The 25042-nt window shown below is 54.2% G+C and overlaps 1 long non-coding RNA gene across 2 annotated transcripts; it reads right to left on the bottom strand.

Moving 5' to 3' along the window:
- On the bottom strand, positions 1–23873 carry LOC132358191 (uncharacterized). Of its 2 annotated transcripts, none has more exons than XR_009500473.1 (4): positions 23811–23873; positions 2084–2247; positions 835–933; positions 1–415 (listed from the first exon to the last, which is right to left on the bottom strand). It is a non-coding gene; the product is annotated as an uncharacterized LOC132358191 (long non-coding RNA). The 2 variants fall into 2 exon arrangements; XR_009500472.1 differs by having other exon boundaries at positions 23783–23846.
- Between the last annotated feature and the right edge of the window lie 1169 nt (positions 23874–25042).

Raw genomic sequence — 25042 nt, 5'->3', positions numbered from 1 at the left:
AGCTGTCAGGGCTGGCCTAGCGCTGGGCCCGAGGCCCATGCTGAGAGGCAGCAGGGAGGGGCAAGGAGACCCTCAGTGTGGGGGAGGGGAGAAGAGGGGGGCTATCCCAGGAGAGGCGGCAGGGATTCAGAGAAGCGGGGAGGCAAGGAGCGACCCCACAACATCAAGACAGTATCACAGTTCACCAAGGGCTCATGACACCAGGCTGTGCTGAGACGTGTCGCTCAGGGAAGGCTCCACGTCCCACGGGCCTGAACGCTGAGATTCCAGCCAGGCCTGCCTTCACCTCCGGGCCTCTTTCCATTTCTTTATTAACTCTTGTCCTTAAGAGGTGCCAAACCAAAGCCTCCTAATGCCATCCTTGTCCATCCTCGGGAGGGAAGGGTACAGCCAGCAGCAGAGGCAAGCAGGGTACCTGGGCCAGGGGTCATTTGGAGAAAGAGAGCCAGGCCAGATGCACAAGGTCCGGGAACCCAGGCCTGGGCAGACACAGATGCGCTTGGCAGGTGGGGGGCCTGGGAGGGAGGGAGCACGGGGACAGGAACGTCCCAGGGCCAAGCTTTCTCGGCCCGGCTTCCCACGGCGGGGCTGGGTGTCGTCCCTGGCCGGAGTCCACCATCTCCCCCCACCAGGAGGGCCGTGTGGAAGGAGCACTGGGGGTGAGGTGGGTGGCAGGGGCTCCAGGGCAAAACCACCTAAGCTCTGGCCGACAGACTGAGGTGAGGGGTGGGTGGGAGCGGGTAGAAGGGCGAAGCAGGAAGAGCCGCAGCCCTGGACATCACAGGTCACGTCCACATGAGTGTGGAAGCAAATGCCTCAGAGCTTGGCTATTACCTGCTCTCAGACCTGCGCTGGTCTCCTCTTCTGCATCGGTGCCGTTTTGTCCCTGAATGTAGACGCACTTCCGGTTAGGTCTCTGGGACTAATGATAACCTTAGGCAGAGAAGGATACAGATGCTCCACACAAGCATTCTGGAACTCAGAACCATTCAGCTGTCTCTCCAGACCCCCTGACCGTGGTCCACAGGGCTGAGGAGGCTGGCTCATCAACATCCTCTTCAGCCTCAACTCCACCGGCGTCCCCAGAAGTTCCCAGACACCTGGCCTTGAACTTGTCCGGTCCCCTCACCCCACCCCGGGGTCCTTGATCTGGCGCCTCTTCCCCCAGGACCCCTCCTGCGGAGTTTTGATGGCTGGCCTCCTCTCATCCTCCCGGCTCTGCCCTGGTGAGGCCTTTCCTAGACCCCCGTCCACCTTCTCCAGTATTCCCTTCCCACACTATACACAGGCTGTCATGCTTTGTAGTACACATTACTAACTACAAATACTCGTTCCTTATTAGCTAGTTAGCTGGCTGCTTAATCAGTTATTCGGTTCCTGGTTTATGTCCGCCCCCCCCCCCCCCACAACTTGGTCGTAGGACCCAGAGGACCGGAACCTTGCTTGTCCTACTCAGCACTGTATCTCTTTGCTTAGCACAAAATGGCACAATGTCTCTGTTGAATGAATGAATGATTGCATCTACTGGACACACGTCCCCTGAGCACTTACCGAACTTTCCAGCACAGGGCAGCTCAGATGAAAAGGACACGGTTTTCCCCCCCCACCCCCAGGAGCTCCCAGCACCGGGGGTCACCTTTGTTGTCAGCCTGGCCCCGACCCAGAACCTCAGCCCTGGCAAATGGCCTTCTTCTTACTTCCAGGCTGGCCCCCGCACCCCAGGCCCCTCCAAGTCCGGCTTAGCTCCGGGGGCTCCTGCCCAGACGTTCCTGAGGCCCTGACCCCGCTGCTCCCGGAAGCCCTGCTCTTCCCAGGCTGGAAGTGACCTCGGGTGAAAGCAGCCACGGACTGAAAGGCAGGGACGGGACAGACTCCTCTGGGGCAGCAGAGCCCAAGGACCCTCAGCGCTCTGGAGGGTGGGCAACAGCTGCGGCCCCTGGAGGGTGGATGCCCTGGAGGGGGAGGGGCACGGTGTGAGCCGGCAGCGGAGGGATGACCCCCACCCACGCAAGGGATGAGCATGAAGACCTCCAGCCCTCATGCCCTGGGGGCCAGGGGTGCGGAGGACACGGGCTCACCTCACCTCTGGGGAAGGCCTTCGGGCTCAGTACCCCCGTCACCAAAGCACACAGCTTTGGGAAAATCCAGCAATGCAGCCTGGACACTTCGGCAGCTTTAGCTCAGTTTTTTCAGAGTATGAGACCACTTGATTCCAATCTCTACGGCTCCCAAAGAGGTCAAAAGAGGCTGTAAGCACATGGAGACAGGGACCCCATCAGTAAGGATGCTTCCGCTGCAAGGAGCAGGAAAAACCAACCAGAAAAGGCACTGAAGAAAATTTTACAGAACAAGAAGGCTTGAGGAAGGGCAGCACCAGGTTGATCAATTCAGCAATTCAGTGACATCGACCCAGGTTCTTTCCGTGTTTCAGCTCGGTTCCTCAGTGTGTGAGCTTTGTCCTCATGCTAGCTCCCCTCATGGTTTCAACACAGCTGCCAATGTTCCAGGCATCGCACACAGACACCACGGAGGCAGAGAGAAGGCACCTCTTCTAACGCCTCTCTTTAGTCAGTGGGAAACCTCTCCCGGAAGCTCCTCCCCCAGCTCATTTCCTCTCGCACCCTATTGGCCAGAATTGTGTCACATGCTTACTCTACACCAATCACTGACAAGGAGTTGGGATTACCATGTTTGGCTGAGAATAGTTGGGATTACCCTTGAACCACAAGTGGAGGAGGCATGGACACCAGCATATCCAAGTCGTACCAGTAAGGTGGACAGCTGTTGAGGAAGGGACTGGCCTCCAGGACAGAGAGAACAAGGGGGGCCTTAAAAACCACAGAGTCCCACAGGCCCCACGCACGATGGGTGTGTGGAAGACTGGAAACGCAGCCCTTGACCGCCTAGGCTCCCAGGTGACAGCACAACTGCGTGGGGACCCCCGCCAGAGCCAGAACTGCAAATTAACAGACAAGGGAGCTTGTGAATCAGACTGGATGCCCGATCCTCTGGGCCGATGCTGTCCGGTGTGGAGCGCTGGGCTCCAGAAACCTTTTGTCAAAGGAGCGCCTACAGAAGGGAATGAACTCTGGCTGATGGGGTTGGCCTCGACTCAGAAACCGGGACCCCCACCTCTCCAGAAGCACCCAGCCCAAGCAGCTGTGGGCACCTCCCATGCTCCCAGGAAAGACAGGCGCCTCCCCGGATGGTCAGTGAGGGAAAAACCCCACCCTCTGAGACTGCATCCACTTCCTGCCGAAGAATCTTCTCGGCCCTTTACAGGCGGGCAGCTTCCCAGAGACTCCCAAGGCCCTCAGCCCGCCATGAGGCTCCGCAGCACGGGAAGGGGCAGAAATGGACCCCACCCCCCCACCCCACCCGGGGTCGTATCTCCCCACATCATTAGCCGCTGTTGATGGAAAGTCAAATGACCCTTGAGTGGGAGGTGGCACGTGGAGGAACTTACATGCCTTTAGAGCCAGTTTTCCCATCTTGTCATCTGCTTTTAGCTCAGGGCTGAGCTAAGGCTGGCTCTTCCCAATTCCCAGCTGCAGTGTCATTTGACCTTTTGGAGGAGCCCAGGAAGGCAACAGAACAGCCCCCATTCGGGCCATGATGTTGCAGCCTTCAGAGATTTCAGGGTGGACTCAGGCGGAGGAGTCGAGGAAAGCTGGAAGCTGAAGCTCTTTTTAATTTTCAGATTAGTTTCTTATCGATGAGACCATCTAATTCGCTTTACAGCCGTGTAAGGCAGGCGACCTGGGGATTTTCATGCCCATTTGACAGATGAGGAAATTGAATGAATTGCCCAAAGTCCCACTTTGGGTGAGTGACAGAACTGATATTAGAATCCTCCCAGACCTATATATCCAGACAAAATTATAAGTAAAAACGATACATGTACCCCTATGTTCATAGCAGCACTACTCACAATAGCCAAGATATGGAAACAACCTAAATGTTCACCGACACATGAATGGATAAATGAGATGTGGTACATATATACAATGGAATACTACTCAGCCATAAAAAAGAACGGAATGATGCCATTTGCAGCAACATGGATGGACATAGAGATTATCATACTAAGAGAAGCAAGTCAGAAAGAGAACGATAAATACCATATGGTATCACTTATATGTGGAATCTAAAATATGACACAAGTAAACTTACCTGCGAAACAGAAACAGACTCACAGACATAGAGAACAGACCTGTGGTTGCCAAGGGGGAGAAGGGTGGGGGAGGGATGTATTGGGAGTTTGGGATTAGCAGATGCAAACTAGTGTATATAGGACGGATAAACAACAAGGTCCTACAGTACAGCACAGGGAACCATATTCAATATCCTGTAATAAAACATAATGGAAAAGAATATGAAAAAGAATGTATATATATGTAGAACTGAGTCACTTTGTTGTACAGCAGAAATTAACGCAACCTTGTAAATCAACTAGACTTCAATAAAATAAATTAAAAAAAAAAAAAAAAAGGAATCCTCCCAGCCCTGGGCTGTTCAGTTACACCACTCAGGATGCTCTGTGGGTGAGCTGGTCCTGCACTGGGAGGGCGCCCAAGGTTGTCCTCTCCACTCAGGCCCCCTCCAGCAACGCCTCCTTTTCATGAGACTCTTTCCCAAGGCACCAGGCTGTCCCTTCAGTTGGCTGAAGCCTCACGAACAAGGCTGGCTGATGCACTCTTGGTGGTGATGCGATGCTTTGAATTTAGCTACCAACTCCATGGTTGAAACGTAAGATTGTGGCTGATTTTTAGCAATATATTTGCAGAGGATCCGCAGAGGCGGGGGAGTCACTTGTGCCCAGTTGACACCTTCTCTTGTCAAAGATAACCGAGGCAGGACTTGGCCCACTTGGCTCCATCAGCAGAAAGGACACAAAGTCTCTCTCTCTGGGGTGCCCAGAGCCCCAAGATGCCCAGCCCGCTGGCACTGCACTTGTTGGGCAGCTGACCTTCTGAAGGACGTGTGCTCCCTTGGACCGATAAGGCAAGACCCAGTTCCAGCATCCTTGGTACCCCATTGCGAGGGGCTGCCCCAGTGCCTGCTGGGACCTGAGCCACCAGAACATGGCCAGCCTTGGTCTCTGCCATGGGCGTGTGCCCCTCCCGTCTGGATCTGTGAAAAGGATGAGCCCTGGGCTCCCCTCTTGCTCAGGAACCCCAGCCTTCCCCTCTGGGTCCACCAGTCTGGAAGGCAGCACTATAGGTGCTCTGTGCTTTGCTCCTTTCCTTAAGCCCTTGACTCTGGGGAAAAGCCATCATCCCAAAGGGACAAAACCTGCCTCGAGCTCACTCCAGCGTGTCTCCCTGTCAGCTCTCAAGGCCCTCCGTCTCTCTCAACGCCTACCTGTGAGGCCCGGCCAAAGCCCCTCCCCACCCCCATCCTGGGCCCCCTCGAGGACCGTCAAGGGCCAGCTCAAGATTTTAAATCCCACCCCTGTGCGGACAACTCCTGGATCTGAATCTCCAGCCGGGGTCTCTCTCCGGATCTCCAGCCCCGCCATCTCCAGACTGGAAGTCTCGCCCGGCCTAAGCCGCAAAACCGTTCGCAGCCAGCTTCTTCCTGGGGGAATCATGGTGGACGCCCCACCCCCACTCTGCTCCCCCGGCCAGGCCCAACCCCCCACCCCCCAGCCCCAGGAGCTTTGCTTTCAATCCCGGACATCTCCTCCCCTCCCCCGCACTCTATTTCCCAAGAGGGGCTCCTCTCCTTGCATCTAAACTTAGCCTCCTGGGTCCCATTGCCCGAGATGGTCTCCCAGCTGAAAAGTGAACCCACCGTAACGTGTTGTGGGTTGCCCAGATCATAAATATTTGCAGCGCTACTAGAGATTTGGGAGAAGTGCCTTAGCCCAAAGGAATGAACAAAATGGGTGCGGTCGCAGACGGCAGAGGCACTGGGGTTGGGGAGGGGCGGGGTCTTCGAGCCCTCCGGCCCCCCCCCCCCACGCTGCCTCTGCCTTCGGCCAGCTCCCGGCATGGGGGGTGAGGAGCAAAGGACCAGAGGCTCGTGTCCTGATCGCCCCAACTCCGCTCCGCCCTGGCCTGGGATCCGTGCCTGCAAAGCCAGGTCCCCGGCTGGAGGAGACCAGGTGGCCAAGGCGGAGTCCCACGAGCAGAGAAGTCAGGACTTGAACCTTTCAAAGCCTGAGTCCATTTAGAGAACAACTTCCGTTCCTTACACATAAAAGGGGAGTGATGGGTGGGGAGAGAGCGTAAAGCAGCTCATGAAAAGGCTGCGGTCCCGCTGCACATCACCGGGCTCCAGAGAAGCCGCCTGCGGGCGAGTTCAGGGTGAAGGAGTCACCACATATGGGGTAAATCCCTTCTTCATTATGCACCCGCCAGAGCGCAGGGGGAACGGCACACAGCACGGCCCCGGTTCAACGAGCTGGAGGGTGCTCTGAGTCACGGAGGGGCCCCAAAGGCAATCAGCGCTCCCCGCCATCCCGATCTGCCTTCCGCTGTGGAAAAACCTGCGCTAGACGACGCCGGTGGGGCTGCCCCGAATCCCCGCGGCCCTCCGCTCTCCCGGACCCCTCGGCCCCCAGCGCAGCTGGGCTCCCGCCCCGTGTCTGCCCTCCTGGCCTTCCCACTCCATCCCTGAGCGGTGGCCCTACCACCCCCTCGGATCCCTACAACAGCAACGGGCCTCCCTAGGGGGAGGGCAGGAGGGCCTCCCGCACCCCTTCCAGCAGGGATGCTCCAGCAGGGAGGGATGCGGCTTCATCGTCCCCAGGCCTTCCTCCTGAGCTAGGCCTCTGCTGCCCGCAGCGAGCCCTCCTGGGTGGCAGAAGCTGGAGGCCTCCCTGGAGGAGGGGGCAGGGCTTCCTGTTATGGAAGGACCCCACTGAGCCCCTGGACCCACTGCTCTCATCCCAGCCTGCCTCACGGATCGTGTCCTCCTTCTCCTAAATAACTGCTCCTCTTCCAAATTCATCAGCACCCTCCAGGCCTTTCCGAGATCCCCATCCCCCAGGAAGCCCTGGGCTCACAACAACCACTCCTGCCCGTGGCTTGTGCCCGCGCCCCATCAGAGTTGAGGGCAGGTTCTGTTGCCCCGTCCTGGCGTTTGGGTAGAGGACCCAGCAATGCAGGATCCGGTTCCGCCCATCACCCCGCCTCCTCTGAGGTCCTCAGGAGAGATGCGCAAAGAAGCACGAGAACAAGGTGGCTTCGCGGATGCCTCGCTAGGTCCCACTTCAGGAAGGGAGGCCTCCTGCAGCCGCTGGGAGTGCCTCCGCCCCCCACTCACCCCCCCCCCCCCCACCGCCCGCAGTCACCTCTCTCTACCTTAACCCCCTGCAGGATCCCCCTCCCCGAGGACACGCCCCCTTCCTCAGCGAGACTGCTGCCGTGAGTGATGGACAGCCGCAGAAATACAGCGGCTGGGGTTGCACCTCAGGGACCCCTCGGGGTGGGCCTAGGCCATTGTGGAGGCTGCCTGGCAGCTGCCCACCCCTGTCTGCCCGGCCGGTCCATAGGGGTGCACCCCAGGGCGCTCCCAGTAAACATCCAACAGGCAGACCTCCTCTCCATAGGGGTGCAGCCCCCAGGGCGCTCCCAGTAAACGTCCCACAGGCAGACCTCCTCTCCATAGGGGTGCACCCCAGAGCGCTCCCAATAAACATCCCACAAGCAGACCTCCTCTCCATAGGGGTGCAGCCCCCAGGGCGCTCCCAGTAAACATCCCACAGGCAGACCTCCTCTCCATAGGGGTGCAGCCCTCAGGGCGCTCCCAGTAAACGTCCCACAGGCAGACCTCCTCTCCATAGGAGTGCAGCCCCCAGGGCGCTCCCAATAAACGTCCCACAGGCAGACCTCCTCTCCATAGGGGTGCAGCCCCCAGGGCGCTCCCAGTAAACGTCCCACAGGCAGACCTCCTCTCCATAGGGGTGCAGCCCCCAGGGCGCTCCCAATAAACGTCCCACAGGCAGACCTCCTCTCCATAGGGGTGCAGCCCCCAGGGCGCTCCCAGTAAACGTCCCACAGGCAGACCTCCTCTCCATAGGGGTGCAGCCCCCCAGGGCGCTCCCAATAAACGTCCCACAGGCAGACCTCCTCTCCATAGGGCTGCGCCCCCAGAGCGCTCCCAATAAACATCCCACAGGCAGACCTCCTCTCCATAGGGGTGCAGCCCCCAGGGCGCTCCCAATAAACATCCCACAGGCAGACCTCCTCTCCATAGGGGTGCAGCCCCCAGGGCGCTCCCAATAAACATCCCACAGGCAGACCTCCTCTCCATAGGGGTGCAGTCCCCAGGGCGCTCCCAATAAACGTCCCACAGGCAGACCTCCTCTCATTAGGGGTGCAGCCCCCAGGGCGCTCCCAATAAACGTCCCACAGGCAGACCTCCTCTCCATAGGGGTGCAGTCCCCAGGGCGCTCCCAATAAACGTCCCACAGGCAGACCTCCTCTCATTAGGGGTGCAGCCCCCAGGGCGCTCCCAATAAACGTCCCACAGGCAGACCTCCTCTCCATAGGGGTGCAGTCCCCAGGGCGCTCCCAATAAACGTCCCACAGGCAGACCTCCTCTCATTAGGGGTGCAGCCCCCAGGGCGCTCCCAATAAACGTCCCACAGGCAGACCTCCTCTCATTAGGGGTGCAGCCCCCAGGGCGCTCCCAATAAACATCCCACAGGCAGACCTCCTCTCCATAGGGCTGCGCCCCCAGAGCGCTCCCAATAAACATCCCACAGGCAGACCTCCTCTCCATAGGGGTGCAGCCCCCAGGGCGCTCCCAATAAACGTCCCACAGGCAGACCTCCTCTCCATAGGGGTGCACCCCAGGGCGCTCCCAGTAAACGTCCCACAGGCAGACCTCCTCTCCATAGGGGTGCAGCCCCCAGGGCGCTCCCAATAAACGTCCCACAGGCAGACCTCCTCTCCATAGGGCTGCGCCCCCAGAGCGCTCCCAATAAACGTCCCACAGGCAGACCTCCTCTCCATAGGGCTGCGCCCCCAGAGCGCTCCCAATAAACGTCCCACAGGCAGACCTCCTCTCCATAGGGCTGCGCCCCCAGAGCGCTCCCAATAAACGTCCCACAGGCAGACCTCCTCTCCATAGGGGTGCAGCCCAGGGCGCTCCCAATAAACATCCCACAGGCAGACCTCCTCTCCATAGGGGTGCAGCCCCCAGGGCGCTCCCAATAAACGTCCCACAGGCAGACCTCCTCTCCATAGGGGTGCAGCCCCCAGGGCGCTCCCAATAAACGTCCCACAGGCAGACCTCCTCTCCATAGGGCTGCGCCCCCAGAGCGCTCCCAATAAACATCCCACAGGCAGACCTCCTCTCCATAGGGGTGCAGCCCCCAGGGCGCTCCCAATAAACGTCCCACAGGCAGACCTCCTCTCCATAGGGGTGCAGCCCCCAGGGCGCTCCCAATAAACGTCCCACAGGCAGACCTCCTCTCCATAGGGCTGCGCCCCCAGGGCACTCCCAATAAACATCCCACAGGCAGACCTCCTCTCCATAGGGGTGCAGCCCCCAGAGCGCTCCCAATAAACGTCCCACAGGCAGACCTCCTCTCCATAGGGCTGCGCCCCCAGAGCGCTCCCAATAAACATCCCACAGGCAGACCTCCTCTCCATAGGGGTGCAGCCCCCAGGGCGCTCCCAATAAACATCCCACAGGCAGACCTCCTCTCCATAGGGGTGCAGCCCCCAGGGCGCTCCCAATAAACGTCCCACAGGCAGACCTCCTCTCATTAGGGGTGCAGCCCCCAGGGCGCTCCCAATAAACGTCCCACAGGCAGACCTCCTCTCCATAGGGGTGCAGCCCCCAGAGCGCTCCCAATAAACATCCCACAGGCAGACCTCCTCTCATTAGGGGTGCAGCCCCCAGGGCGCTCCCAATAAACGTCCCACAGGCAGACCTCCTCTCCATAGGGGTGCAGCCACCAGAGCGCTCCCAATAAACGTCCCACAGGCAGACCTCCTCTCATTAGGGGTGCAGCCCCCAGGGCGCTCCCAATAAACGTCCCACAGGCAGACCTCCTCTCATTAGGGGTGCAGCCCCCAGGGCGCTCCCAATAAACGTCCCACAGGCAGACCTCCTCTCCATAGGGGTGCAGCCCCCAGGGCGCTCCCAATAAACGTCCCACAGGCAGACCTCCTCTCCATAGGGGTGCGCCCCCAGGGCGCTCCCAATAAACGTCCCACAGGCAGACCTCCTCTCCATAGGGGTGCGCCCCCAGGGCGCTCCCAATAAACGTCCCACAGGCAGACCTCCTCTCCATAGGGGTGCAGCCACCAGGGCGCTCCCAATAAACATCCCACAGGCAGACCTCCTCTCCATAGGGGTGCGCCCCCAGGGCGCTCCCAATAAACATCCCACAGGCAGACCTCCTCTCCATAGGGGTGCAGCCCCCAGGGCGCTCCCAATAAACGTCCCACAGGCAGACCTCCTCTCCATAGGGGTGCCCCCCAGAGCGCTCAGGTAGCTGGGCTTCCCGCCAGCCGGCAGAACCAGCCTGGACACAGGTGTTCACCAAAGCTGGCCACGTGAATGCATTCAGGGTTGAAAGGATCGGCGAGCACCCGTTCACTTTCTCCCAAGGGCCCAAAGGCACACGGACAGATAGGAGGGTCAGCGTGACATGGAATCTAGCCCAGCTGTTAGGAGACTTCATGTGGCGTTCCTCTCCATAATTATTTCATTCCTTCTGTCCTAACACATCTTGCGTGTTGGTTTCTCTGCTGTTTGTGGTTGGGCTGAGACAGGGTGGGGGGAGGGGGGGGAAAGGGAGACTTGGCTAGTGCGCACAGGGGATCTGTGGACTTTATGAAGGGTCCACGGCACCCAGGGTACCACTCCTCGATATACAGACTGGGCACTGCACCAAAATGCCCAGCTGGGGGGCGTGATCAAGCCCTGTGCCCAGAGGGGCGTTTCTCTCATTCTTACAAAGATGCTCCACAGGTTGGCGGTGCCTTCAGAGGAATGGTGCTGTTTTACAGAGGGAGAAGCTGAGGCTCAGAGAGGTTAGGTAACTTGCTCAAGGTCACACCACAGGTAGGTGGTTACAGCCAGGACACAATTTCAGCTCTATCTGACTCTACCCGGCTGGTTTATCCCTGAGTCATACAATCTGGGCACGCAGATCATCCCTCACATGGGATGTGTTAGAGTTCTTTTGATTTCAAGTAACACAGACCAAACCAGCAAAAGAAAAAAAGAATCCATTAGAAGGATGCTGGGAGGCCTGGTGGAATCTAGAAAGGAAGGAACTAGAAATCCCAAAAGGAAGACCCGAAGGACAGAATCCAGGAATGTCTGGGACAGCTCTGAGGACCCCAAAGGTGGAAGTTCATGGCCTTCCGTCCAGAGCTCTGTCATTAACTTGATTTGGTTTCTGGTCCCTTGATTAAATTTCCAAAAAACTAATTTTTTTTTTTTTTTTTTTGAGAGAGAGAGAACATGATTGGGTAGCATGGGTTAAACGTCTGCCCTTTCTTCGATCTTTTCCTGCAGTCGGGTCCCACATGACAGTCATGACAGCCAACAAACAGCCTATGGGTCATAGGACAATTGCCAGACCAGGTGCCTTAGACCCAGCAAGAGGGGCCACAGCCCTGGGTTCCATGCTTCAGAGGCCTACATATGAAACACACACACACACACACACACATACACACACACAATTGTAATAGATCCTTTTGAATTTTTTAGAGAAAAAATACTTTTCTGAAAACATGAAACAAACTTTTTTGTCCTTATATTTATCATAATTCAGATTTTTTGATGGAAATATATTCAAATTTTATACACTTTAAATATAATACTATTACACTTTCTTTTCAATCCTTCGGGTCAGGGCTGGCCAACTTTTTCTTAAAGGGCCAGATAATAAATATTTGAGGCTTGAAGGCAATATAATCTGTCCCAACTACTCAACTCTGCTGTTACAGCATAAAAGCAGCTATAAATAAAATGTAAATAAATGTGTGTGGCTGTGTACCACTAAAACTGTTTGTACAAAAATGATCTGTATATATGTTGCTTCACGTGTAAGACAGTTTTTGGAGTTAAGATGAGCAAAAAGTGTTCTTTGATCAACTATGAACAAAGATTGTCAAATCTCACCATACTGTCCACTGAACATTAATATTCAAAGAAAGTCAATTCTGATGAAATCATTGACGAACTTGCAGAAGCTAAGGCTCAAAATCAGAAACTGTAATGTTCTTCACTACTGTGACTGACCAATATTTAGATAAAAGTATTTTCCCTTTTTCAAAAAAATAGAAAACCCACTGATGTGGGAGTTTGGGGTTAGCAGATGCAAACTATTATATAGAGAATGGATAAACAAGGTCCTACTCTGTAGCACAGGGAACTATATTCAATATTCTGTGATAAACCATAATAGAAAAGAATATGAAAAAGAATGTGTATATGTATATATATATATATATATATACACACATACATATATATATATATATATATAACTGAATCACTTTTCTGTACAGCAGAAATTAACACAACACTGTAAATCAACTATACTTCAATAAAATTAATTTAAAAAAAAAGAAAATTCACTGATGTGACTTAAAAGTATGAATCCGTTACTTTTCTACTCCTTTCCTGTCTCCCACATCTGTTAGGTGCTGAGAAAACTGCAGAAGCTTAGGCTGTGGTAAAATAGTCTCTCCTGAGGGCAGGTCTTATTGAGAAGAACAAGGGTGGGGGGCTCTTGGGAGTTTGGGAGTCTGGGATTGACACGCACACACTGCTATGTTTAAAATAGATAACCAGGGGACTTCCCTGGTGGTCCAGTGGGTTGACTCCACACTGAGAACGCAGGGGGCCCGGGTTCCATCCCTGGTCGAGGAACTAGATCCCATATGCCTGCTGCAACTAAAAAGTCCGCGTGCCGCAACAAAGATCCCGCATGCCGCAACTAAGACCCGGCACAGCCAAAATAAATAAATAAATATTATTAAAAAAATAAAATGGATAACCAACAAGGACCTACTGTACAGCACAGGGAACTCTAGTCAATATTCTGTAATGACCTAAATGGGAAAAGTATAGATACTTGCGTACGTATGACTGGTTCACTTTGCTGTACACCTGTAACTAACACAACAGTGTTCATCAACGATACTCCAACGTAAGATGAAATTTTTTTAAAAAAAGAAAACCAGAATGCTCTAGAGTATTTCAGAATGGTTCTTTTCCCTTCCCCCTGCTGGAAGCAGGAAAGGGTTTTTCTCTGAGGACCTGGTGGAACTCTGGAGGAAAAACTCACAGAAATGTGCTCCCCACCGCCACCTCCCCCTGAGTGGGTCTCCCTGCAATTTGTAGTTGATTTTTTAGTGTGTTCAGCCTTTTTACTTATTAGGATGAAGTGGGCACTTCTAAGCTCCTTAAATTCTGACCCAGAAACCATATGTCCTATCATTTTCTCCTCTTTTTGCACTGTAAATTCATTTTATTTTTTATTTAAAAAATATTTACCAGCATGATTACAAGAAAACTTTGTTTCACTGTCTGTGCTTCCTTTCTGGCCGTTACTATTCATTTCATTTCCTGATTATTTTCTGAAAATAATCTTACTGCATAGAGGAAGGGGATTTGAAAGAAGGATCCACTCCGAGTGTCAGGATGCTGGGCCCAGCTCGTGTTGGCTAATGGGAGCCAACAGTGAAATCTCTTTCCTGCTCTGTGTTCAGTGACATCCTGTTGGTAGCTTGAAATCAGCCACAGTGGTAGTATTTACACCAGGGAAATGCAAACACGATAAATCAGGGCTCCCTCACACCGCCAAGAGAGTTGGTTGTTAAATACATACCAGTACACCTCTGACTCTGGGTATCAAATACACTAGGTACACCACTGATCTTCAGGAATTGCGTGGACCCGTCTGGTCTATACCCCCCTTTAAAAAAAATTTTATTGGAGTATCGTTGGTTTACAATGTTGTGTTGGTTTCAGGTGTACAGCAAAGTGATTCAGTTATACATATACACAAATTCATTCTTTTTTAGGTTCTTTCCTCATATAGGTTATCACAGAATATTGAGTAGAGTTCCCTGTGCTATACAGTTGGTCCTTGTTGGTTATCTGTCTTATATATAGTAGCAGGTGTATATTCATCCCAAGGTCCTTATTTGTCCCTCCCCCCCAACCCACATTTACCCTTTCATAACCATAAAGTTTGTTTTTGATATCTATAAGTCTGCTTCTGTTTTGTAAATAAGTTCATTTGTATCATTTTTTAAAATTAGATTCCACATGTAAGTGATATCATATGGTATTTGTCTCTTTCTGACTTAGTATGATTATCTCTATCCATTCATGCTTCTGCAAATGGCATTATTTCATTCTTTTTTATGGCTGAGTAGTATTCTGTTGTATATATGTACCACATCTTCTTTATCCATTCCTCTGCTGATGGACATTTAAGTTGCTTCCATATCTTGGCTATTGTAAATAGTGCTGCAATGAACATTGGGGTGCATGTTATCTTTTCAGATTATAGTTTTCTCCAGATATATGCTCAGGAGTGGCATTGCTGGGTCATATAGGAGCTCTATTTTTAGCTTTTTAAGGAACCTCCTACTGTTCTCCATAGTGGCTTCACCAATTTACATTCCCACCAACAGTGTAGGAGGGTTCCCTTTTCTCCACACCCTCTCCAGCACTTGTTGTTTGTGGACTTTTTGATGATGGGCATTCTGACCAGTGTGAGGTGATACTTCATTGTCTATACCCCTTTAAAGAAGTGATGGAATTTGCAGGCCATGCTCAATTTTATGGCTTGGTGGAGCAGATAACACCCAGCTAACCAGGGAAGCACAAGCTGCATGACCTTCTGACATCTTCCAGTCGGGTGTACCATTTCTCTAACAGGCCCAGGGTAACGCCAAGGGCTCCTTGTCAAAACGAGAAGAGTTGCTTGCTAAACAGATCATAAGCCTTGTTCCAAAATCTTAGGGTTTCTGCCGATTCTCCAATCAATGATCTACTAAAGCAACTTGGCACCATTGGATCTATTGGGTTATTAGGCCCAAAGTACAGAGCTGCTTCCATTAGAGCCTGGACCAGCTTAAGAGCTTCTCTTGGTCTGAGCCCCACCCAGAACTGGGAGCCTTACAGCTCACTCAGTAAATGAATCAGAAGAGCACAACCAAACATAACATTTGGTTCTTTCCACGTTCCTTCCAAAGCCCAAAGGAGTTTACAAAGCATCATGCCTCCTTCTTTGTAGTAGAGGATATAGTGAATCAATTTCTCCTTCACTTTCGAGGGAGTATCTCAATATGTCCGAGACCACCAGAATCCAGAAACTTCAGTGAGGTAGCCTGAATTTTAACGGGATTTATTGCTGATCCTGTAGCGCATGTATGTCTTGCAAAAGCATTTAAGTACCTGTTACTTTCTACCCCCCGTGACCTGTGGGCTTGAGGTCAGCAAGGCAGTACACTAGCGTTGTATCGTGTGGGGTGATGAGAGCATTAGAGTGAATTGTTCCACAGAGCCAGGAGACTGATGTAATCCAGACAGCAGGTGGTGAAGATGCACCGCGATCCTTTTCAGGTGAACTCTACTGAATTCCTGATGCCTTTATGCTCAGAGGGACTGCAAAAAGGAAAAGGTTTACCAGCTCTGATGCCTGTCAAAATAGCTCATCTAAAATAACAGCTGAAATTGAAATGACCACTTGGATAAGCTTACATGATCTGTATTCTCCAAGATGGATGTGTTCTGTACCAACTAAACAGGTAAGCTGTATGAGAGTGTAATTGAAATCACTTCACTGAATTTTTCTCAAATGTTCCACGTTGGCACAAATATCTGAAATTCTTCAAGGATGTGGCATTGCATGGGGCTGATAGCTTTGATAGGGAGGTGGAATTCTGGAAGCTTCCCCATGGCCCTTCCTTACTATAATTGTCACTATTCCACAAACCAAGGAGTCCGTGTGGAGATTCTGTCAATTTCCAAGCATGTCCAATCAAATTAGTCACTCAAAACCTTGGCAAATAAACATGGGGTAGATTCTGGTTCCCATTGCCTTCACTGAGGTGGATTTGAGTCAAAACTCCAATTATCACCTTAGCCGCAAAATCCTCTAGCTGGTAGGCCACAGTGATGTTTTGAGTTTCCAGGAATCAGTCTCAGCTCAGAGCCAATGTTCAATAGCCATTTCTCCAGTGCAGAATTACCCGGCCAATGACCCGGGTCACTTTGTGGGAGGTCAGGAGGCAGATTCACATTCCTGCAAGGTCCTGCTTTAAGGGTGATGGATTCTTTCCATTGATTCTGGGTCTGTGCATTGAATCAGGTCTAGGGATTGATCGGTTAAGAGGCCATGTCTCTCTGTCCTGATGGCCCAAGCCAGGTCCGAGAGGCTGTTAGCAGACTACCTGTCTATTTCAGCCTAAGGTCCCCGAAATCAAAGCCACAACCAAGATCCCTGCAGGTCAGACGACCATCATGCCAGCCCCACCCTCTCCAAGGGTGACCACGCCCATTGCCTCTGATGGTCCAGTGCCACTGCCCGGCCTCTGCCCCGCAGGCTCCTCCATCCTTGAAGTCAGTGCCTGTTCAGCCACACCATCTCTGACCGCATCCCTGGTCTTCAGAGAACAAGCATCACAGCACTTTCCAAAGATGCTAGCACGCCCCTTACCAATGTGTTTCTGGTCTAAGAGGTGCCTCTTAGAGAACAAAATTAAGGGAGGGTTCCTGTGTAACAGACTCACTTCAGAATTTTACTGGGAGCTTCTGGCGTTTCAATGGTGGCCACCACTGAGTTCAGGCTTCTGTCACCAGCCAGAGAAGAGAGCTGCTTTCAGCTGCTTGGGACACACATTGGACCCGCATCTCCGGGAAGGCCCTGGGGTACCCCCAATGTAAAGCCCAAGGCTTGATAGGTGCTTAGAAATAGAGCCCACAAAACACACTGATAGTGTGCCCTGGAGTCTGAGGAAGAGGAGATTTCAGAGATGATTCCCTGGTTTTGTCAAGAGCAGCTGGTGGATGGCATTCTCCTTTGGTGACACGGGTAAAGTGACGGGGATGCAGGTTTGAGATCAGTGCTGCTGGTATGCCCACTTTGCAGAAGTGGAAACAAATATCTCAAGGATGTAAGCGACTTGACTGAGAGCATACAGCTGCTAAGTGACAGTGCAGGATTTTAAAATTTATTTTATTTTTGGCTGCGTTGGGTCTTTGTTGATGCACGGGCTTTCTCTAGTTGCGGCGAGCGGGCGCTACTCTCTGCTGGGGTGCACGGGCTTCTCATTGCGGTGGCTTCTCTTGCCGCGGAGCACAGGCTCTAGGCGTGCTGGCTCGGCAGCCGTGGCTCGCGGGCTCTAGAGCACAGGCTCAGTAGTTGTGGCGCACGGGCTCAGTTGCTCCGCAGCATGTGGGATCTTCCCGGACCGGGGCTCGAACCCGTGTCCCCTGAATTGGCAGGCGGATTCTCAACCACTACGCCACCAGGGAAGCCCCAACAGGGTAGGATTGAGCCCACCCTGCCCCTGGCCACCCCTTCCTGCTCCCCCGCCTCTTTGGCTGTCTCCTACCCAGGCCTGCCCAGCTCTAGACTGTGCGTTTGGAGGATTCAAGCTAAGCACTTCGCATACTTTTTAAACTTAATGCTCTCTGCGGCCCTGTGAGGTAGATTCAATCATCCCCAATATTCCAGATGAGGGAACTGAAGTGCAGACATGCTAATTAACTGCTTAAATCTACAAATGACTGGTGCTAGCTCCTATGCTTTATCTCACCAGGCTATTAGGAAGATCAAAAGAGAAAGGGTTTGTGAAAGTTCTTTGAAAAGTTTGCTTCCCCGGGTATAATGCAAAATCAACTGTCCACGGTCCTTTCTGTGGCTTCTTGCTCAGCCGCTGGGCAACTCTGGTGAGTACTGTGGCCAAGGGGACATTTCCTGTGGCTCAGGGGTGGGGGCCCAGGGCCCACGCCACGACTTCAAGAGAGCCGCCAACAGCAGTGGCCAGACCCCTGCTGCCACGGTTAACGGGGAGGCCCAAGGCCTAGGCCTGCTCCAGTCAAGTGCCAGCCCCTGCTCAGCCCAGTCCTATGGGGAGGGCCGGGCCGGGGGAGGGGAGCGGGCGCGAGGCTTGTGGATTTGGTGGGAGGAAAGGGTTTTGCGATGGAATGTTCTTCCCTCCCCTCCCCATGGAGAAAAGGATGGCCTCCTGCCACGGTTGATTTTACACATCAATTTGACTGCACTAAGGGATGCCCAGAGAGCTGTTAAAAACATTATTTCTGGGTGTGTCTGGGAGGGTGTTTCTAGAAGAGATTAGCATTTGAATCAGTTGACCCAAGTGAAGACCACTCTCACCCACGCGGGTGGGCATCACCTGATCCTCAGAGGGCCTGCATAGAACACAAAGATGGGGGAGGGGTGAATCTGCTCTTTCTGCTTGAGCTGGGACCATCTTCTCCTGCCCTCCACATCGGCTCCCTGGGTTCTCAGGGCCGTGGACCCTGGCCTTACAGCATCAGCACCTCACCCCCTGTAATAGGTTCACAGGGCTTCAGCCTCAGACGGCGAGCTCCACCGCGGGCGCCCCTGGCCCGCAGTCCTTCTAGCTCGGGCTGAACTCCACTCTCTGGTCCCTCACCTTGCAGGTGGCAGATCATGGCATTTCCTGGACTCCCTGATCTCGGGACCAAGTCCTGTAATAAGGGAGGGGTCCGCGTGAAGGGGAAACGGTCCTCGGGAAACACCCTCGCACTGGGTGTGTGACCACCACGTCAGCTCCCTGCCAGCTGCAGAAACCAGGGACATCTTCCCTCGTCCTCCTCTCCTGGCCTCACCCTGAGGGTGGCCACGTCCAGAAGCCAGGCTGGGGTGAGGCGAGAGGGAGTGTATGTCTCAGAAGAGACCCCTTTTGGGGTGTCCCTGCTATGACGTCAAGTCTGAGCGGGGAGCAGAGTAAGATGTATTGAGTTTGGGATGGGAGGTTGAAACCAGAACCTTCTACTAACCAAAAGTTGCTCAATCCGCTTGCCACGTGGTTAAAGATTCAACAAAACTTGCTCGCGCACAGCCATGCGTTGTAGAGTTAAACCTCTCTAAACCGACCCTCTTCCTTGTAACTCCCCCCTCGGCGATCTGGAACACGGCCCCGCCCAGGTGGTCGCTGTTTCCCACAAGCCCTCTGTAGAGGGAAACCTGCAGGCCCCAATTCCCTCCTGTTAGCCTTGGCTGTGACCCCAGGCCTGCGGCCGGTGCAGAGAGGAAAAGGAGGAGATGCTGGATGCTGGCTCAGAGCTCAGTGACAGCACTCCCACCCCACTGACAGCGACCAGATGGCGAAGCCCTGCCCTGGGACCACCCAGCGCTCACCGCGGAGCGCGCCTGTCCATCACAGGCCAGCAAATTAGCCCTTCGGGACCGCTGTCTGCAGCCCAGGGCTTGCTTCTTTAAGCCTTGTCCTCTTTGTCGTCCGTCTGTCCGTCAGAGCTGGGTTTGAGAAAACCACACCTAGCACTTTCCCTAGGAAGCAGAGGACGAGGCCAGAGGCTGGTGGCTTGGGAGGATTCCGCTCGTTCCTTCTGGCACCCGGCCAGGCTGCAGGGCCCGATGGCCCTAAACGTAGGGCCCAGCAGTCAGCGCGGGCACTGCGGTCACAGCCACCTGTAGTCAAGGCCCGAGGGTGGGAACCCGGCTTCGCGCGTTTCAGCGCAGGGGCGCTGGCCTGCCTGTTGGGCTGCAGCGAAAGTCAGACGTGGTCCTCAGCGGCTCCCGTCACTTCCTGTCTTGAAGCTCTGCGTGGGATGGAGGTGCAGGGCTGCCGCATTCCGGGCCCAGCCCTCCGCTCCCCGCAGGACGCACACAAGCGGGCTCTAGGCCGGCCCAGGCCACGCCCAGGCTCCGAGTGCGTACAGGAGAGGGGGGCATCAAACAGGGAGCCTGGAGCTGTCTTCTCGAAGGCTTCATGCAAGGGGCAACGAGCCCCGAAGAAGGATGAGTTTCAGGGTGACTTGGGGAGCAGGCCGGGGACGGCGGTACCCAGGATGAGACTCACGGATGTGCTGGCCGAAACTCCAGGGAGGTCTCCTGCATCCAGGCCCCGGGCTGCGGCCGAGGATGCGACCACAAGGGGCCAGCAGGACTGCGCCCTCAGGAGCTTCCTGAGAAAACACAGGAGCGAGCAGCCCGGACCAGGGAATGGTCCCAACCGAGCGCTCGTGCGGGTGGGGTGCCGGAGGGCTCCCGGATGGGCCTGCGTGTCTGGGAGGCTCCGGACGAGGCCCCGCCCACCGCTGCAGCCTCCCCCTCCACCCCTTCCAGCCTCGACTGAACCCTTCCCCCTCCACAGCTTTCTTCTTTGGTGCCTTGGCCGGTACTGTCCAAAATACTCCTCCCCCGTCTCTGCCGGGCAAACCCCAACTTATCCTCAGCCTCTCTGTGAAGCACCACCTCCCCTGTGCCCCTCACCACACGGCATGGGGGGGGGCCCCTCCTCTGGTCTCTCCCAGACCCTGACGTGAGCGTAATAAGGGTATCAGATATTAACTCATGTTATCCTCCTCCTAACTCTATAAAGAGACATTAGCATCTTCATCTTCGAGATAAGGACATCAAGGCACAGAGAGGTTAAGTGCATTGCCCGAAGTCACACAGCGACTTCCTCTATAGCAGAAAACTCTTGTAACTGTTGACAGGTCTGACTCCCTTCCTGCCCAGGAGGGTGTCCAGATGCCAGCGGGCCTTCCCCACCTGGCTTCACGGTGTTTTTCTGGGCCAGAGTCCAGGGGATGTTTGTCCAGCAAAGAGTGCACACTGGCTCACGAACCCCCGCCAGGTGGCGGGCACGGCAGTGATGCCTGTCAGGTGATGTTGCCTCTGCTTCCCCAGCTGCTGCCCTCCCTTCCTAGAGAGGGCAGGTGACGGCAGGGCACAGCCTCCAGCAGCAAGAAAATAAACCTCCCCCATTTCTCGGAACTGGACGCTCTCCTGGCTCTCAGGCGTGAAGGAATTCTTCCGAGAGGGACCAGGGAGGGGCAAGAAAGCTGTAGACGACACGGAGTGACAGGGGAAACATGGGCCAGGCCTCATGAACTGTGCTCTGGACCTTCGCCCTGACGTCAGCCCCCTCCACCCGGATGCCACCGCCCACGGTCTGTGCAGGCAGGTGGCTGGTCCCACGCCTGGGGACAAGGGAGCCTCAGGCATCAGCCCTCAGCCCACATGGCTTCCATCCTCAGGATAGGCTGGCTTCTTCTCTTCTTGGGACCCCAGGTCTGTTTGTCACGATGGCACCTTCCCAGGTGCCTGATTCCCAGAACGGTTGCATTTAGGCACATACCACAGGGCCTATCTGGTTTTATTTTTTTATTTTATTTTCGTATTTATGTATTTATTTATTTATTTTTTGGCTTTGGCCATGCCATGTGGCTTGTGGGATCTTAGTTCCCCGACCAGGGATCGAGCCCTTGCCCTCTGCAGTGGAAGCCCAGAGTCCTAACCACTGGACCACAAGGGAATTCCCAGGGCCACTCTGATTTTAATCATGTCTCCATAGGCTGGATGTACCCCTGCTCTTGTCTGCCTCTGTTTTCCTGACAGATGCAACAACAACTAGTGGGTAAGCACAGTCCATTGGCCCCGCCAGCGTCTCTGCAAACACAGGCAAGCACACGGGGCCACTCACAGCTACACACACGCGTATGCACAGACATGCGCACACAGGCTTGGGAGTTCTGATATTTCCCGGTACTCTGGACAGGCCCACTCTTCACACAGAGCTCTCCCAGCAACATCAGGATGAGAACAGGTCCCCATTACTCATGGGTGGCTTTCCCAGAAGCCATTGCCTCAATACCCTTAAATAATGGGGAACTCAAGCAAGGCCATCAGCAAGGCCATCTCAGCCATGACCAGTCAGAATTAGGTTCAGCCAATAAAAGTGGCTTACACCAGTGTTTCTCAAACTTTAAATGGCATACAAATCACTCAGGGATCTTATTAACCTGTGGTGTTGATTCAGCGGTTCTGGGTGGGACACAAGATATACATTTCTAACAAGCTCCCAGGAGATGCCAGTGCTGCTGGTCCTTGGGACACACTTTGAGTAGCAAGGGCTCAAACAAGATAGCTTCTTTCTCCCTCATGTTCTTGAAGTCCAGAAGGAGTCAGCCCAGGGCCTGTGTGGTGCCCCCTGGTCTCACAGACCAACGTTGCTCCACCACGTGTGATTTCCATCTTCAAAGTGATTCTCATGATCCAATATGGCTGCTGGAGCTCCAGCTATCACATTGCATTTCATCCAGCCCCTTTCTCATAAAGCAAGAACTGACAGAAGAGTTTGCCCCTTCCCTATGAGAACACATCCGAATTTGCACACTTCCACTAATATCCACTAGCCACAGTGAAATCACATAGCCTAATTTATCCCTCCCCCCTTGCCCTTTTGGTAACCATAAGTTTGTTTTCTATGTCTGTGAGTCTGTTTCTGTTTTGTAAATAAGTTCTTTTGTATCTTTTTTAGATTCCACATATAAGTGATATCATATGGTATTTGTCTTTCTCTGTCTGACTTACTTCACTTAGTATGATCATCTCTAGGTCCACCCATGTTGCTGCAAATGGCATTATTTCATTTTTTTAATGGCTGAATAATATTCCACAGTACATTTGTACCACAGCTCATCCATTCATCTGTCGGTGCTGCTCCCACCCTCTTTGCACAGATGCCTTCATCAATGTTCACACGTTCGCACACAGAGCATCCCAAGACCCTCCTGCGTTCCAGGTGCCAGGCCTGATGGTGAGGATTTAGGGCCACTTCACACATGGGCTTGCCCTCAAGATGCCCACAGTCTGGTGGGAAGACAGGTAAGTCTGTAGACAATTTTAACCTGGGGTGGCAAGTGCCCCAGGTGAGGGACAGTGAGCACAGACCCCTGTAGGGCCCAGAAGCCAGCCCCTCGTGCAGCATCAGAGGGGTGAAGACGGGGCAGGTGGCCACGCCACAGCCCGCCCCGATCTGCTCTCAGCGGACCCTCCATAGCCTGCCCCAATCTGCTCTCAGCGGACCCTTAAGATGTCCAATCTGCTCTCAGTGGACCCTTACGATGCCCAATCTGCTCTCAGCGGACCCTTACGATGTCTCCAGCGCGGCCCTGGAATGAACCTGCGGGCTGAGAGCTCCGTGCAGTGCCAGCCTTGAACGGTCCTGGGGGGTGACACTGGCCCCCCTGCTGCCCCTTCCTCCTGCGCCAGGACCTGGTGTTCTCATGCCCGCCCCCTCTTGTCTGCCCTGGCCACTCTGTGCCCAGACCCCCTTTAGGAGCACTCCGTGGGGTGAGGCAGACTCTGTCTCCGATGAAAAGAAATGATGGCAGATGAGGAGGGTCTCCGAAGGGGCCCCTATCTCTTCTGTCCGAGGTCTTAGCCCAGGAGGGTTTTCACAGCCCCGGACGGTGCTCAGTGTGAAGCATCTTCAACACACTTTGCTCAAGAAACCCTTGTCTGAACATGTGCTCATCACTGGGGATCCAGAAACTCACAAAGCCCCAGGCCTTGCCTGCCCCCAGCCCCACGCTGGCCAGCGGGCCCCGGCCTGAAGGGTCACACGCACCCTCACGGACGTTCCTAAATCCTGGCGTCCTGGCCTGGGGACTCCCAGAAGCACCAGACCCCAGGGAGCCAGCTGCCCTCACCATGCACGGCTCACGCGCCCTGGAGAACAGACAGCGCACTGGGCGGAAGGCGGGGTGGGGGGCGGCGGGGGGACAGGACCGAAGCCGCTTGTCCCTGTTTACTCACCGCCAAGCCAGAAACTCTCTGAACTTACTGGAAAGCTCCTGGGACTTTGTTTTCCTGAAGCAAGAAAAAAACAGGTTGGACTTCTCCAGTGTTTACTCAAAGACTTAATTACCTAATTATGAACTGGGTTGCCTGGCAGGCTGGCAAAGGTCAAGGTGGGGCAAATGCATTTGTTTCTCACGTGACCCTGAGAAGTCTCAGGAGTGGGGCCGCCCTCCCCAAGACTAGAGGAGAAGGCCGAGGCGGGGCTGGAAGGGTCCTGGCTGCAGAGGAGGACAGGGCTGGTTGGAATGCTGTGCAGCTCTGAGCAGCTTACTTAACCTCTCTGAACCAGTCGTCATCTGCTAAGTGGAAATAGCAATACTTCCTCCACTGGGTTGTTGGTTAAACAGTGGTGGCCTGGCACCCAGGACCAGGCAAAGGTGGCTGTCGTTAGTAACAAAGTCCTCATCTGGTCAGGCTGTTGGGGACTCAGATGTTCTGGAGACCCACCCACCACTTTCAACCTCCTTCACAGATTGATTCCACCTCAGCAGGTACCTTCACTGCCCACCCAGAGTTTGCTCCCAGCCTCGTTGCCCCCAGCACGACTTCAAGACAGCAGGTGATGTCGTCGGCAGATGTGAAATCGCCACTGATGACGGGAAACTCTTCCAGCTGCTGGGAGAAGGTTCCCCCAGGTCACCTTGGCCACATCAGAACTCAGTTTCCCTCTGCTCTCATCTTTCTGAACGCCCGAGATGCCACGTGCGTGCCCTGTGCCCCGATGGCATCAGGCTATCCCTTCCTTCAGTCCCCCAGTGCCATCACCATGTTGCTGCTTGGCCCCCAGCACCATGGATGGGGAAGAAACACAGACCTGAGTACAGTGAAATTCCTAGTGGGACTCAGGGCCATGCAGATGGCTCAGAACACGTTTACATGCATTTTTAGATTAAAGTGAACATGAAAACACACCATTTCTTAATCCTCGAGAAGAAGCTGCTGACTCCAGTCTGGGAAAGTGTGATTGGGGCCACCAGGACCTGGCACAGACCACCCTACCCTCCACCCCACATGTAGCACCTCTGGCTCCTGACCCTCTGGGCACACGGGAGCAAGGGTGGGTGTTGGCCCAGAGCCCTCACTGTGACCACAGGTAGATCGCAAACAGCAGGCGAAAGCTTTCTTCCATCCTGTCTCCAAGTGCATGCAATGAGGCTGCAGCACCTTCCCCCAGGGGGTGGGAGAGAGGTGTCTGCTGCCCAGCCCTTGATCCAG

Source organism: Balaenoptera ricei (genome assembly GCF_028023285.1).
Source record: "Balaenoptera ricei isolate mBalRic1 chromosome 7 unlocalized genomic scaffold, mBalRic1.hap2 SUPER_6_unloc_1, whole genome shotgun sequence".
NCBI classification, from domain to species: Eukaryota; Metazoa; Chordata; class Mammalia; order Artiodactyla; family Balaenopteridae; genus Balaenoptera; species Balaenoptera ricei.
Note: the sequence above shows the minus strand (reverse complement) of the source record. Positions and strands in the feature narration are given on the sequence as shown.